General features: G+C 37.0%; 1 long non-coding RNA gene across 1 annotated transcript; it reads right to left on the bottom strand.

The window, feature by feature from the left end:
• Positions 1-817: 817 nt before the first annotated feature.
• Positions 818-11,558, bottom strand: LOC135182358 (uncharacterized). Its single transcript, XR_010305184.1, has 2 exons — positions 11,229-11,558; positions 818-7,648 (listed from the first exon to the last, which is right to left on the bottom strand). It is a non-coding gene; the product is annotated as an uncharacterized LOC135182358 (long non-coding RNA).
• Positions 11,559-12,760: the final 1,202 nt, after the last annotated feature.

Genomic DNA, 12,760 nt, shown 5'->3' on the forward strand with positions numbered 1-12,760 from the left:
CTAGAGAGAAAGAAATGGTTCTAGAAGTCATCACTAGCATTACAGTACTTTGTACAAATACACAGTGCATGTGGGGCCAGAAAATAGGCAGAATTCTCCTAGCAGAAAAGCTGCAAAAGTTTTCTGAATTTGCTTCTGGCCAAGATAGTCTTAACTATTTCACACAACATGAGACTGCTCTGACAGTATTTTTTTTTTAAATGGTGGAGAGAGTAATTTTTTTTTTTTTTTAACTCTGAAATTAATTAGGAAATTAAAGTTTGGAAAGAATATTACAATAATTTCTTTTTGTCTTGTTCTGGGTTATGTTGAACAGTAAAGAGTGTGCAAAGAGTTATTGAATTGTTTTTGTTAGAAAAGACCTCTAAGATTAGAGTCCAACTATTCCGTAGTTCTACCAAGTCTGGTGCCAAACCATGCCCCTCAGTCCCACATCTCTTCATCTTCTAAATACTTCCATGGATGGGGATGTATCTACCTACCTGAAAAGCCTGTTGCAGTGTTTGAGAACCCTTTCAGTGAAGATGTTTCTTCTAATGTCCAGCCTAAACCTCCTCTGGTGCAATCTGAAGCCATTTCTTCTCATTCTGTCACCCACTTCACTACAACCTCATTTCAGATAGTTGCAGAGAGTAAGAAAGCCTTCCCTCTGCCTCCTTTTCTCCAGGCTGAACAATCCCAGTTCCCTCATCTGCTCCTCATAAGACCTATTTTTCTTATGATGGTTTTTTACCTTTCTAGTATGCATTCAGATGGCTCTGCAGTATAGCAACTCCCTTTAGTCTCCTGTACTAGCAATCAAAACCAGCAGCACTGATTTTAATTGAAACATAGTTTATTGAGACACAGGTCCTTTCACCCAATATATCTGTCACAGAAAGAACTACATGGGATAGTAGAAGACAAGGTTTGTGATTAATTTTGTCACAGTCACCAACCAACACAAATCTAAACCATTTTCTTCCAATCATTTTGTTTGGATGTCTCCATGGCCCAGCAATGAGCAACACTATTGGAGCAATACAGCTCATGAAGTTACAAAGGAAGTCTGACATTATCAGACAAAAAAAAGGATGTGCTACTTCTCTTAGCAGTTTGTGGTGCTCCCTGTTTACACTATAAACTTGCCATACTGTAAAGAATAGCAATGCCTTGCTTGTACTACAAAATGGGGACCCCTGTGAAGCAAGGGTATAGACACCTCAACTGTCACTACACTGAGCCTTGTAACCTTGTAATTCCCTCCTTTGTGGGTATTATGCAATATGAAACTTTCCAGTTTCCCACTTTCCTGGCATGTTCAATAGCCTTTGAATATGAAAGCCATCATGGCTGGGTTGCTGGGGACAGGAAGAAAGGCACAAAGAGTTTTCTCTGATTACTTTAGGTCTGATATCCAATTCACCTACAAAACCATGCACTTTGCATGCAGCTGCAAAGCACATACATTGAAGCTTTAAGGAAGAGATAAATAATAATAATATTTTTTAAACGTTCAAGAGAAAATAATTGCTTTCCAAGTGTAACTAAGCCTTTTCAGGGTTTCTTAGTTTCCTAAGCATAGGAAACTATGATCCAAGCATATGGTATGGCAACTCTTTCCAAACAGTTTGGAAAGACTTCACCAGGCATGAACAAGGGATAAAAGAGTTCTAACCTCCATCCTCAGGAGGTTTTTTATACATGTATTTTGTGCATATATATATATATATGTGTGTGTATATATATCAAACCATATATAAATACTTTATATAAAGAGTCCCAGTTTGGCTGTTTCTAAAGGACCATCAAAAGCATCTACCTCATTCTAGCAATGAAAAACAAGTGTGATTCAAGTGAGCTCCAACAGAGATCTTATTCTTTAGGGAAATCAGATTGAGTATGGACTTGAATAAATTCAGATTTCAGCTCCACCAGCCTGTGGGAGTCTGCAAATGGCTCATCATGTATTCAAGACACACTGTTAGGTACAAATGCCAACTAACAGAGCTGCAGTACATAGATTTTTTTTTCTGTCTTAAAGCAGTGATTTCCTTTCTGAAAACATACTCTAAAAATCCTGCAAAGAAGAAACACTTTATTTTTTTTTTCCTTATATAATAGGGTTTTCTCAGTTAAGATACTGTCAGAATACTGAGGCTATAAACAATGAAAATGAAACAGCTCAAAGAGCATTGAAATGATGGCAAGAACTTCTAGTTTATTTGTTTTGACTAATAGCTTACTGTTGTGATCTGTCACTTGACTGGTTTTCTCCTTCTAACTGGGTGAAGTCAATTTTGCTGAGATTTCTTTCCAAAGTCTACATGCAGGGAAGCTGAACTTGCTCACTGGAAAAGGTGTGTGTGGTATAGTTCCACATTAATGAAGATTTTAGCACTAGCAGTACACAGCACTGCCAATCACTTGGACCATGCTTTTACATAGGAGGCAAACCAAGCAGCTTTCAGTGCTGCAGCTGGCAGCAGAAAATCCAGGGTAAATTTCAGAACAAAAGAAGAAAAAAATCAGCCTAATTTATTTATGCATTGAGCATGCTCCACTAGCACTGTGCATCATGTGATGCCTTGTTTCTAAGGGAACAGCTACAATGCTGAGCACACACTTCTCCTGTCATGGATTGCAGGATTTTTTTTTTGTCCTCAAAGAATTCTTTAAGTCATAAATCTGAAATTACTTGCTGCACTTGATTGGTATTCAGTTATATTTACAAATGTCTAATTCTTAACATACCATGAGTAGAAGGTATTACAAATATATGCTGAAATTATCTACAATAAATATATATCACAGCCAAATCAATTTAATTATATCTGGGCTGGAATTGCCCCAGCTTACAACGGAATGAAAACATTATACAATTGCTGTTCCTAGATGGTGTTTTAACTTTGATTCTTTGAGGGCATAATTTGATGGTTCATTAATTATTTCTTAAATATCAGAGAATGACTGTTCAATTTCTGCTTTCAGCAGCAGCTGCTTCCAGCAAGCATGTCTAGATCCCCTCAATAGTGCACCTAAGATAGCAATGTGGTAGAAATTTGAATAAACTTGATAGAAGGGATGGCACACATGAAGGAAATGTTGTTTTATCTATCAGATAGTGCAAAAATAAAGAAAGGATTTACAGATACATTTACAGGAAACATTCCAATGCAACAGCAAGCTCATTCTTTCTCAGCTTGCTAGTAAGCTAACCACTAGCCAAGCAGCTGTAAAGCCTTCAGGCCTGGAGTCTAACTCAGAGGGTAGTTTTTATGGTGTTGCTACCATAACTTAAAAGAGAAAAGAAATTAAAGTAACATTTGGACCCAGATGCAGCCTTGACTGTACTGTAAGGTTAACTCTGAAGGGAAAGTGCACTGTATTTTCCCTAATTCAGCCACAAGATGAGTGTTAGTGAGTAAATGGAAAGCAATAAATTATGGGATGGCTGATGTATAAGCGATACTCCAAATATTCCAGATTTTATGCTTTTTGTGTGATGAAAATCCCTAGAACCAGTGATGAAATACTGGAAAGCCCCAGGAGAGCACCAAGTGAGTGCTTTGATTACTTCCCAATCCCACCATTTAATTCTCTAGTAAGCATGAGTCCTGCTGTATGGTATTCTAGGTAAGGATGGAAAAGCCTTGTTTTCATTAAATGCTGACAGAATCATACCTGAAAAGTCTTACTTTTTGTATTTTAGTGACTATGTTCTCATATGTGTGTATACATTCTTTTCAAATTATGTTTTAAGCGGAGTAGAAAATTTTCAGGCTTTACTCTCATTATTTGCAACTGCTATTTTAAGACTTCTTGGAAGGAGGCTTCATTTCTAAATACAAATAATAGGAGAACTTTATTGCTCACATTAAAAGGTTTCATTCTAGCTGTTCCAGCTATTTAAGTAAAGCAATATCAAGGTTCTTCTTTGTGTCAGAGTTTTCTCCCAGTAGCAAGGTTTTCTTACTTCTTTTCACCAAATTACCTTTCTTGGTGCATATATTAATTACAGATGGGGGCTACTCAGTCTGGACAGGCTGCAAAAAACCCACATCTATCTGAAGACAGCAGGTTGAGCTCTCTCTCAATTTCGGAAAGATTAATACATATAAAGAGGAACTCAGTACAAAAGCCAACAACCTTCATGTTTGTTATTTGGAGACGGGAATATGGGAAAAGATAAAATATTGTATGCAATTAAATTTGGCAAATGGAATAGTAACAAAAGCTTAGAGAGACAACTGTTACCAAAAGTAGTTCATATTTAACCAAAGCACATCCTAAAATCTCTGTAATCAATGACTCTACTGCCAAGTACTGTGACTAGAGGCCTAACTTACACAAAATACCAATTTCATATTATTTGAAACTCAAACTCTTTGAATTTCAATTGACACCACATCCAGATGCCCATAACCTGATTGCAGCTAGATTTTAATATCATTTTAATTTCAGAGGAAGCTCTTCAGCTATATCTAGATTTAGAACTTTTCGTGGGGGCTGAAATTAAATGATCTTTAAGGTCCCTTCCACCCCAAACCAAACCATTCTATGATCTCAAACATGTTTTGAAACTTCACTTTAAAATTGTATTTTTAAAATGATCACTCTTTCAAGACTTCTGGATTACCTAGGCCTAGAGACAAACTTTCCAAACTCCATTTGAAATGGAAGCCACATGGGGCAAATGTAAGCTCAGGAATAGAAACCAATTTCTATTCCAAATTATTTCAGAAAGAAAGGATAAGGAATACAAAGCTTTGCTTTGTGACCTCTTTTGGGGAGGTCACTGGAGTAACTCAGTGGCATAAACCTAAAGACTTACACTTTATTGTAAATGTATGCATGCCTTCAGAATCTACATCATATTTCAAAACTCTGGAAAAATATGATTTTGATACTAGAAATCATAGTAGAAATCATGAAAAGTACAAAGGCCAAGGTCTCAAGGAGTAAGAAAGTATCAAAATTATCATCACTTTGCTGATGGCTCCTAGCATGAAGTATTGTCCAAAACTTCAGGACCACCCGAAGACTGCCAGCTTCTGCCTACAGCTGTGTCACGCAGGCTGAAATAGATTCTCCTGAGAAGCTTGTTAATTTATTTAGAAGTAGTAACATTTCTTCAGAGCACTTCCAGAACAACTTCTCAAATCTAGCGATTAGGCAGAATGCCTTTCATTTTTTTCTTTATGGTCTAGGGTGACACTATGTGGCTAATCTCAGCACTGAACTACCAATTGCAAGTTATTTCTTGGACTAACTCAGAATGAAATTGATCTAACCTCTTAGTTCTGATGCTAAACACGCAAGGTTAGAGCATACCAGGTTTCAGTAATAGATCATATGAAGTGGTGATCATCTCTGAACTTTTTGTTAACTGTAACCTTCAAGAGAACCATCTGATGTGCATGGCCACACTGTAAGTATATACACTGTCTCAAAGAGGACAGAAGGGTTAACCTGTGGTCTAACCCTTTAGAAAAAAGACTACAATATTTAGAGAACTTCTTTTCCACCACCATCACCACTCCTCCATCATGAGCTGTGTTTTCCTAAGGCCACAGGAAATAAACACAGGCAATATTCCTAGTCCAATAGCTTAATCTTTTTCCTGTTATCTTGAAGCATATCTTGCGTTCTTTGTCCCTGCCCCACCTTTCCCCTTCCCTGGAATAACTTCTGCTGTCTCATCCATTCACACACATATTGACAGTCACAATCTAATCCTGCAAGTAATACCAGACCTCTGTATTTGCATGGATATTTGGCAAACTTCTTTATTCCTACAGTTCATATTCGTGTCTGGCCTCACATACATATGGATGACAGTCTGTATTAACTCACATATCTTGAATGAAATTCAAGCTCATAATTCTATGTATTTCAACAAGGCTTCACCAGTCCTACCCCCTAACAATTCAAAGTCTTCAACTTATGAAATTACCACATATCCCAAGGAAAACTTCCTTTATACGAGTCAATGTTGCATGCAGGATGGCAGCCATAACCTTTTAGTACTGTCATGTATCAGTTCCTCTTGAAAAGCTTTTCAGCAGGCACCAACGTATCATCTGGGACGAATAGTAGGAGTGTGACATGTTGTGCAGCACTCCCCAAGGGAGTGTATCTACCTGATAACCATTAGCTGAAATTGCCCAGGGCCTTCTCTTTCTATGAAAGCAACTCTTATTTTGTTGCCTTTCATATTCAGGTATCCACTTTTAAAATTTTGGGTAAAAACATTCTGATCCTGCTACAATGTCCATGTGTCACCGGCATCAGTCAGTCGGGACTTTCATAATTAGTTCAAGCAGTTTTGTATAATCTCTATATAATCAGATCCTGCTTTTTCCTCCCAGTCCCCTTCTTTTGCCTATGAATGAGGCAACTTTAATAGTGCTGATACTCCTTTGATGCACCTTCTCTAAACACTTGCACAGCCCTCTTCCGACTATGCAGTATTGTTTCTCTTGGAAACAGCCTAAGTCTGGTTTGGATTCAAAGGCTACCCTAAACCAGATTGTCTCCTCAGCTGCTCTACTTGTTCAATGTTTAAACCCACAGCAGGAACAAATCTAATCATGCCTCTGGGAACAGACTCTCCATGTTGTCCTTTCATGACTTTTTTCATATACCAACATAAAATGCAGCAGTGGATACGGTAAGCGATCACAGCATCAAGTGCCATTACTTTCAGCTGGTCAGAGACCCTCAGCAGTCAGCCAGCTAGCATTAGCTCTTAATCTGTTTCCTTCTGTCAAGGAAATGTACTTTACAGAGTTCATAATGTTCAATTTCCGCCTTCCCCTCAAGCAGATATTTTTGTAATTCTAAGGAAAGATTCAAGTTCTGACACAATGTTGACAAAGTACAATGGTGTTAGGCTTCTCAACAACATTTCAAGTCCTAGAACTAAGTGTAGGTAATTCAGGTCTGTTTCTGGATGGACATTCCACTGCATTTTTAGAGCTTTAGCTTTATGCTGTACACCAAAAGCCCAGCAATTAATTTTCCCAGATTTTCCACATCAACTATATCACTAATAAGACATCTCCTACTGAGTTTTCCAACAGAAGGAAGCTGTATTGCCCCTCTATTTCCTTGTCACAATGGTTTCAGAAAAATATTCCACAGAGCTTTTTTAAAGGTTTGAAATCAGAGGTATAGCTATTAAATGAAGCTCTGATTATCTGCATAAATGGAGGGTAGACCTGAAGGTCTGTCTAAAAACATGACATGGTTCTATGAAAATATCATAAGATCTAGTCTGTCTAAATTGTTAGAAATCAATTCAGACCTGCTGGAATATATTTTATTCCCCTAATTTGAGATGGATCAAAAGAGGTTCTACTCTGACTTTAAAGCTACATTTTTAAGAAGTGTAGAAACATTGCATTCTTCTACCTGAAGGACAAAGTTCTGGCAACAGGAATGCCATTTACAGTCACAGTCCAGCACAGTCTACAAACCAACAAAGAATTCTCCACCTTCACAAAGATCCTTTGCCTCAAAACCTTTCAGCTGCCTAATCTTCTTAGTCCATCCTCCTTGTCATTTCTCTTTATGCATTCACTGAGGGAGTAACAGAATCCCCGCTTCTGGCATGGTATATGTCATGTGAATCATGCCCTCTATACTACCAGCAGATCAAATGTTCCTGCAAAAGATTGTGAAGAACATGTAGAAATTGGTAGTCCAAAATGAAAAAGATTATTCTTTCATCTCAGTGTGAAAACAAGAATGATTTGATTAATTGTATGTTCATCTTTCTCATGCATCAATTATTTAATTGTTTGTTTTTGTTTTTTTTTTTTTAGTTGAAGATTTAAACATATATTACTCAGTTATTAAGGCTATTTTCACCCCAAAGAGAACAAAATTCAAAGAAACTGATATCACCATCTACGTAAAATCCCAGTTAGGAGCATAACCTAAAGTACTAATTTTTGTTGTTTTATTTTGATATTCCAGCTGCCAAAAACAAAACACCACCTACAACAGTTAAAACCCCAAAAAATGTACACGTTGAAACCAAACAACAATACATCAGAAAACAAAAGCAACTGTGAGACATGGTTCTTCCTTTTGATTAGAATAACATAACATCTAAGGGACTGCTTCAAAGCTCAGGAGTTTTCTGGAACTTAATGGAATCTTAAAGAGTGTGTTTCAGGTGATAATCTGCCATTTTCATATTGGTGGTGGACTGCACAAAATGACATTAATGAGATTCAGTTCTAATATTGTATAGCTTTTACAGCTAGATATTAATACATGGTGAGGGCATCCAGAATGGATGAATGAACACAGTTTCTATTCTATAGAAATAAAAAAATTGTTTTAAAGATGAAGTTTAGATAATTTGCAATTAATCATTCTTCCAGAGAAAAGTGCTGATGTAGGGGAAGTAACTGGTATATTCATTAAACCCACAGAGGAACAGACAGAATTATTTTCAACTTTGGTCACTGAGCAGTGGTGTTGCACAATGCCAGCTGTTGGACCTGAGGAAAATTTGAGCCCTACTGATTTTGCACTCTTGCCTTCTGCTATTCATAACGTGTCCTTCAAATCTGGCTTTTACCAGCTGTATATTGATTCAGTTTGGGAGAACTTCTTATAGCATGGACTGTTGACATCACAGAGAATGCCCTCTATCTGCATTGGTGCCAGATGAGGGGATTACGTCTCCATCATGAAAACCAAGCGTGGGGAGGCACTACGGTTGTTGTTACATGCCATATCATATTGCCATGGTTTCTAGACCCCGGAGCATTTAGGTCATGCTATACTATGTAATATTTCAAAACAGTTTATGATTTTTAAAATTACACCACCCAAGCTTTGTTCTTTTAAAGCAACAGAATGTTTTTCACCCATGACTCTGAAGTGTACAAAGCACAGCTCTAAAACTTAAAGGGTAATGCAATCCAAATCTTGAGTGAACAAGTTCCTGAAAGATCCTATTCTAAATCACAGTCTATCCAGTGTCTCTTCTGTCATTCCTCTGTGGACACTGTTTCTCTGTGTAGGTATGCTGCAGGTTAATGGACGCTGTACACATCTGACAGGTTTACAAGCCTTTGTGAGGCACTGTGTGTGTACAGTATTGCTTTTTTCAATCACAAACCCCTGAGGGTTTGTCAGAGATTTCAGGGATGAGAACAGATCACCACAGCTCTTGGAAATGTAACACTGCTATTTTTCAGCTCTTCATTTCAAAAAAGCACATCTATGTACTCTGAGTGAAAATAAGCTATTTCTTAATTCAAAAACCTGACATTTCCTTACATCTGAACCCAAACCATATTAAATCTTGTGGCAACAATTCAATGAATTGCTGTTGTGTGACCTCAGCCTTTCATAATGCAAGAAGCACATGCAAATGAGCTACACACTTTTTTAATTTCAGTATTATATTCTGAAGAAATAGTAAAAAAAAATCCTAACACTGAAGTTACTTCAAGAACTAGGATAGGACTTGATAAACTGAAAATTATCACTGCAAGGGGAGATGGAATTCCATTAAGTTAGAGGAATGTGATGGTTTGAGGCTAATTGGAATATTTTACTGAAAGAAATTAAATACTTAGTTGTGAGAGGAAAGAAAAAAACCCACAGCAGTAACCTATATCACTCATTCTTCTGCTGAGAAACACAACTAGTCAAAATATAGATAAGATACTCAGTTCTCACTTCTCTCTGTCAGTCTGTGTGGTTGCATTTGCCTTAACTCTAATTTTGACCTAACCCTTTCTTCCCCTTAACTTTCTTGTCTTTTTAACATCTCACCTCAGATCTCTCCAGATTTATCACATGAGATATAAAGGGATTGATTTGGTTATTTCTGAAGGGAGGCAAAGAAGGGGAAGAGGTTTGGGTTGGGAGCCTCTTGGAAGTCTGTGTCAGGAGGAATTTTGTATTTCTGTATTCCTTTTAACCATAAATATTTGTGTATATATATATATGCTTGTAAATTGTGCTAAGCTGTAAATATAGCTTCATTCCTTAACTCCCAGCCAGCTGAGTCTAGTGAGTCAAGGTTGGGTGAATTCATTGGAGGGGGGGTAGGTAACTCCCAAACCATCTTTTTCTGGGAAACAAACAAACAAAACCCCAAATTGATCTCCCTTAAAGATTAAACAGCACAGTAGTGTTCTTTCTTTGCAGGAACAGATTTTGAACACTAATACTAAACACACTACAGCTTGCATCATCAGCATCCACTGAGACAGGGAGATTAAGCAATAGAACAAGCAGTAAGAGTGTTTGATGAAGTTTAGGTTTTCAATTAATTTTAAGATGTGGATAATTCCTGTCTTAATTCTGCCTCCTTGGTTACACAGCAATATATCACAACACTAACTTATGCCATGCCGATCAAGGACTATTTTAATCACAGACCATGGCTTCTCACACTAAGGTACTTTGTGCTTCCACAGCAGTAAAGATATCCTCAAAAGGAAACAGCTACAAAATTCATACAGAAGTCCAGGGATCTTCTGCACCTTTACAACACTCAAACCCACAGATAATTGCTGACAGGACTAACAAAAAACTTACATTTGGGTGAACTCACAGCAGAGAAGAGATGGCTACTGAAATAAGCAAAAGTTATGTGTTCTCTATCAGTTGCAATGAGAAATGAAAACTAACAGCAATGCGAGACACTGAAAGCTAGAGAACAGCGTATTAAAATGTTGCATACTGTTATTTTTCATTATTTATACAAATTATTTCACTTATAGGTCAAAAATTCTGATTTTAAAATATAACAGATCACAAAGGTGAAGCAATGATGACAAATGCAATTCTGTGTGTCCACATTTAGAAGCTGGAAATGTCCTAATTGCCAAAGGAGAATAAAAGTAGTATTTCCTCAGTGGAGCCTTCTACACTATTCTGACCCACAAAACCCCAATTCTTACCAGAAACTTTCTAAACACAAGCAGCAGAGTAAAAGACAAACAAAAGAAAGAAGAATATGATAGATTGTAAGTCAAAGCAGTGGTAGGGTTGGGGGAGCACCTGTTGGCAGAATACACAGCACTTAGCAACCTCACCAGAGACACTGCATTACTCACTTCTAAACCTGCTAAGAAACTCATAACAGCTCAAAATAATCTTGAAGCACACACTATTAGAGCAGAACTACTCCAGTGAGCTATTCTAATAAATAAATAGTGGACATAAACTCTCCTTTACCAGCAACCACATTCTGAATTCATGTACTTTACCTTGTCAGCAAACCCAGCAATAGCTGTTCCAGATGCAGTTTTGTCCGAGAACACCACCACACAGCAGGATTTCCCCTGCCTTGCTTACCCCCATGAAGTACTGTCCTCTGTTAATGGGCTTGCTTGCTATTACACCTGCAACTACTTCAGCTATTAAAGCTGACCTTCAAGTTTGGGTGGTTTTGAGGCAAGTTAGATAACCCTGGTAGAAATAATATAGTTCAGAGCCTTGATTTTAATAATTGCTTAACTACATACAGCTGCTAACATTATACTTTATGGTTACTCAGTAGTTCCACAGAATAGGACTTTAAAGAAAAAAGAAAGAAAGAAAGAAAGAAAGATTTCTTTAGCATCAGCTGTAGGTTTGCAAATACTAATTGTCCTCATAACAAAATTTCAAACACTTGTACCCTTTGCTTTAACCTGTAATCAAGCTTCAGCCACTTAAGCCTTGAAACAGATTCTAATAGGTGCTAGCTAAATTTCTCTTTTTAAAAAATGAATAATTTCTTTGTCTCAAAATCATCTTGTTCAGTGGCTCTGAAATAAGACATAAGCTTTAAGATCATTGTACCAGAAGAAAAATGTGCCTTTCAATTTTTGCAAGCTTAATCACCATAGTAAAACTGTGTGTTTAACAGAGAACAAGTGCAATATTTTCATTCTTAGTGCAGTAGGACTGTTGGCAAGTGGTAAACTATCAACTCTGTGAAGATATAATTTAAAAATATTTCTCAGAAATTTAAAAAAAAAAAAAGGGAAGAGATCAATCTTTAACAAAAATATTTTCAAATAAGGCATACAAAGGTTTTATTTAAAGCAAACTCACATATTATTTTGGGAACTTTGTAACTATTTACTAAAATTATCTTAATAGATAATGTTGTCAATATGTTCTTCACCTGGCATTTTCAATGATCCTTTTCACTGGGCCAAAGTAGCAAGAACAAATGGAAAGAGCTATACTGAATTTCTACCCTTCTGAACTATTTAGTTACAGCCTCAGGAACTAACAGCTTAACACCATTTAAGCTGCAGCTAGGGATAAAGCAGGATTTCTTCTCTCTTTTGTGATAATGCCTGCAAAGCTTTGCCATCATAAGTAGGTGTTTTCTGAGGCCAGCATAATTCAATGCCTAGTTGCTATTTTCTAAAACCAGGGTTAATTGCTTGATAAAGTTTTGAGTTTATTTGTGGGTTGTTTGTTTTTAATAAAGTGCCATGTATATTATGGGAATTACTGAACAAAGTGATCTCAAACTGTAACTATGGTTTTGTCCTAATTCAGGATTAAAAATGAGCACCTAAATATGTCAAAGCTGCTAGGGTTCTCCACTGATAAAGAACATAAATCTTAAGCAAACACTTTATTGACTGTAATTAGACAGCAAAGTATTCCTCTCATATGAGATAATTCCAAGTTGTATCAGCTATTGCTTTTAGTGTCTGGTACTAACAGGGATGGCAGATTTCCACTCTCTATTAGCATAAGGACGGTCTGCCAGTGGCACATCATAGATCAGCCTGTA

The sequence above is a fragment of the Pogoniulus pusillus genome, chromosome 16, assembly GCF_015220805.1.
Source record: "Pogoniulus pusillus isolate bPogPus1 chromosome 16, bPogPus1.pri, whole genome shotgun sequence".
In the NCBI taxonomy this organism is placed as follows: domain Eukaryota; kingdom Metazoa; phylum Chordata; class Aves; order Piciformes; family Lybiidae; genus Pogoniulus; species Pogoniulus pusillus.